Source organism: Apium graveolens, chromosome 4 (assembly GCF_009905375.1).
Source record: "Apium graveolens cultivar Ventura chromosome 4, ASM990537v1, whole genome shotgun sequence".
Lineage (NCBI taxonomy): Eukaryota > Viridiplantae > Streptophyta > Magnoliopsida > Apiales > Apiaceae > Apium > Apium graveolens.
The window spans coordinates 229,938,340-229,942,550 of NC_133650.1; the positions used below are offsets into that span (position 1 = coordinate 229,938,340).

At 36.5% G+C, this 4,211-nt stretch overlaps 1 non-coding gene across 1 annotated transcript; it reads left to right on the forward strand.

Annotated features, from left to right (window-relative positions):
• Nucleotides 1–456: 456 nt before the first annotated feature.
• Nucleotides 457–563, forward strand: LOC141721896 (small nucleolar RNA R71). The gene has a single exon (XR_012574938.1). It is a non-coding gene; the product is annotated as a small nucleolar RNA R71 (small nucleolar RNA).
• Nucleotides 564–4,211: the final 3,648 nt, after the last annotated feature.

The window sequence follows — 4,211 nt, forward strand, 5'->3', positions numbered from 1 at the left end:
ATTCTGATTGTTGCTCCAGCTGAAGTTAGGATTATTGCGATTATTCGGATGATAAGTGGTTGGAGCTTGTTGTTGTGATCTCTGAAAGTTGCTCACAAATTTAGCTGATTCTATAGAAATAGCACACTGCTCAGTTTCATGTGCCCTCACACAAAGCTCACAAACACTAGTGATCTGATTAACTCCATAATTAGCCAAAGTGTCCACCTTCATCGTCAAAGCCTTAAGTTGGGTAGCTATAGTAGTTTCTGCATCCAACTCTAGAATGCTGCTACTTTTCCCTGAGTTAGTCTCTGGGAAGGATTCTGGTATTCATTAGCAACCATCAGTTCAATCAATTCATAGGCTTCATCGTAGCTCTTATCCCACAAGGCTCCTCCTATTTTTGCATCGAGCATGGGTCTAGAAGTAGCACCCAATCCATTGTAGAAATAGTTTATAATCATCCAATCAGGCATGCCGTGGTGTGGGCACTTCCTTAGCATCTCCTTATATCGATCCCAAGCATCACATGGAGATTCTCCAGTTTGCTGAGCAAACTGAGTAAGAGCATTCCTGATTGCAGCAGTCTTCGCCATAGGAAAGAATTTAGTGAGAAACTTTTGAGCCAGATCTTCCCAAGTGGTGATAGACCCTGGTGGTAGAGAATGTAACCAGCACTTTGCTTTGTCCCTCAGAGAGAATGGGAAGAGTCGCAGCTTGATAGCATCTTCAGTCACACCATTGAACTTGAAAGTATCGCAGATCTCGATAAAATCCCTGATGTGCATATTGGGGACTTCAGTAGGAGAACCCCCAAACTGAAGTGAGTTTTGTATCATCTAAATCGTGTTTGACTTGATCTTAAAAGTGTTAGTCAAGATGGTTGGACTGATGATGCTCGACTAAATTTCATTAATCTTAGGCCAAGAGTGGTCCATCAAAGCCTTAGATTTTCTGCTTGATGTCCCATCACTACTAAAATTGGTTCCTCGACTTTCTCTTCTTCTAAATTCTCTTCTTCTTCAAAAACTTCCCTTCGAACCACTACAACGTCTTCCTCGGCTTTATCCAGAGTTCTCTTACGAGACCGCGAACGCGTATGCATACACGCTCGCTAGAGTACCTGAAATAAGACAAGAAAATAGATAAGTAACAATGTCCGAGTCAATGGACTTTAACAACCACTGATGACAAACACATAAACTAAAAATTAACATTACAGTCCCCGGAAGCGGCGCCAAAAACTTGTCAGGGCTAAACACGTGCTAATAATTCATGCAAGTATACGCGTTCACAAGTAATATAGAATTGTTTCTAGTTTATTCCCACAGAGACTGGCTTTGGTTAACTATGTAATTTATGCACTTATGCACCGATGATATGGTTATTATCCAATGCAAGGATGATAACAAATTTGGTTTGATTATAACTATAAATTTAAACTAAGAATTATAACTAAGAGAGTAAAGAGAGTTGTATATTATATGAGACAAACATGGGTTTCTAACTTCATTAAATACTTTATTCAATAGCCTTATTGTTCTTAACCTTAGCATGCAATGGTGATGACACTAATCAGATAACACAAAACTGCTAAATGCCAACTTTCGTTGCATGAATAACATACTACCAGATATCCATAAAAGAGATAGAAGCAGAATAGACACCAATTATATTGAGACCCTATATGTCTATAGAATTTGACAACATACAGGTTTAAAGTACAATTTATCTATCATGATTACACAGGGCAAGTAGGATGGTTAAAATTACCTACGAATCATGCATAACAATAACACATGAACCTATGCAAGCATGGCAAGTTCTAAATACTTGAATTCACAGTCGCTTCATTAAAGATTAACACGTTATCTTACAAGTCCGCGACTCTTATAAGACGAATAAGCACAACCAATACTAGGTTATCATACAATCACCACACACTAAGGCATCGAAACAATTTAACTAAAGAAATCCATAAGTAAATCCGCTAGAACCCCACGATAACGATTAGCCCATAATCGGACTCATCATCAATGTGGGTTCCGATGAAAGCATGGTATAATAAACATAGTCTTTATACTAAATAAATAACAAAACCAAGTACGAAACAAGAGTAAGGTTTACAAATAAGAAAACTGGCATCCAAGTTATAACTTAGAACAAAGATTCATAAGAAAAAACAAGATCTTCTTCGTCTTCATTTTATTGTGCTAAATCGGTCTTCTTATGGCTCTCATTGTGCTCTGGTACGTCTCTCTTCTTGAAAATGTCCTTTATTTGAATATATATAGTAGCCCATGCAAGATCGAAGTCCTCCAGTTGTAATTAGAATAGAAACAGGATTCTGTGATCCCGACCCGGCGCGGCCGCGCGCTTGACCAGCGTGGGCGCCCTGCCTCTCTGATAAGCTGGCGCGGCCTCGCGCTAGACCAGCGCGGGCGCTCCGTACTTCAGGAAAAACTTCTGATTTCTTCTTTTCTTTATTGCTTTGAGCCGGATTTCCACGAGCTTTTATTCCAACACCACCTTAACACCAAATTAGCATCAAAACAATGCTAATTCACCTGATTTCCTAGAGAATGCCTGAAATGCAAAAACACTAGAAAACGCGTTAAAACACTAACAACTTGAGTACAAATGCATCAATTAAAAGCTTAATAGAGCATTATAAAGTGTCATAAATGCCACTCAACAGTTACTTGAATGGTTATTCATGGGGTGATTGGCTCAAGCTTTTGAAAGCTCTAAGAGGGACTAAAATCTTTGAAGAACTTCAAGTGCTAGTAAATCTTAAGGACCTTATTAGAATGGAGCCAGGCTATGAGAATTTCATGTAATGAATGTACTTATCAAACTCATGCAATCACTAAATGTATAAAGGATGTATTTGTATTCTGTAAACTTTTATGTAATCTTTTATTGTTCATTGTAACTTGGGGTTAGTCTTGTTACTAGGCATGAACTTGTGATAAGCAATTTTCTCACAAATTGGGGGAGATTGTTATACAAGACATGCTTGTACTTTAACAAGACTAAGTCATATTGACAACCCTAAGATTTAGTTGTATGATAGTCTAAATCTGTAATTTATATTTTATTACCTGAGTCTGTAAAAATGTCAAAGATCAGACTGGAGTATTTTTCTGTAAACAGTCTTAAGCCTAAGAATAAACTCTGGAAGAAGATCAACAAGATCATGCCTCAGAGAAAAGGTGAACAAACTTGGAGTTAAATAAATCTAGTTTATGAAAAATGTTCTAAGTCAAGATATCTAAAAATTACAGATCAAGTCATATAGAGAAGTCATTCGAGAACTCTAGAATGACTTATTGAGAAGTCCAAAATATCTTATAGAGAAGTCTCAGAGATATCGACAAGCCAAATGAAGATATGAAGATTGGAGATATCGACAAGTCATTTCTGCATTAGAGAACTCATAGATATCGACAAGTCAAAATGAAGATATGAAGATTGGAGATATCGACAAGTCAATTTTCTTATTTGAGATCTCAGAGATATCGACAAGTCAAAATGCCTATAGAGATCTCATAGATATCGACAAGTCATTTATACTGCGGAGTTTTGGAGATCTCTACAAGCCAAGTTCACTTATAGAGAACTCAGAGACCTCGACAAGTCAAAGACACTTATAGAGAACTGAGAGATCTTGATAAACCATTATACTTATCGAGATGTCAGTTCTCTATGCAACAAAATGGAGATCTCGATATGAACCTCAAGTACAGAATGCAAACAAGTTGAATATGCAAGATTATCAATCATCAAACGATCAAATCACTTATATTGAATAGTCTACAAAAGCAGCTTGAAGAGTGTAAGATCAAAGGCCAAGATTAACTGAGAAAGGAAAGTCATAGATCTACAAGATATGGAAGGATTTACTAAACCATAAATGGAAAGCTTTAGAGATAACTTGAAGTAGGGTTTAGTACATTGTATTGTATGCTATGTAAACATGTTTTTTACTAATCTATAAAGTAAATATTGGTCCTTTGTTTTAGTTGTATCAAACAGATCTAGTTTTTCTTGTACTCTCTCAAAGAAGAAGCTGAGTTCTTTACTTACAAAGAACCCAGGATTTGTAGTAAAACACTAGCTTGATTTTAATATAAAATTAAGTGAGTTTTGAAATATTGTGTGCACTATTTTATTTCAGCTAACATAATATTACTGCATTTCTAATCTTCTTTGTTAACCAAGTAACA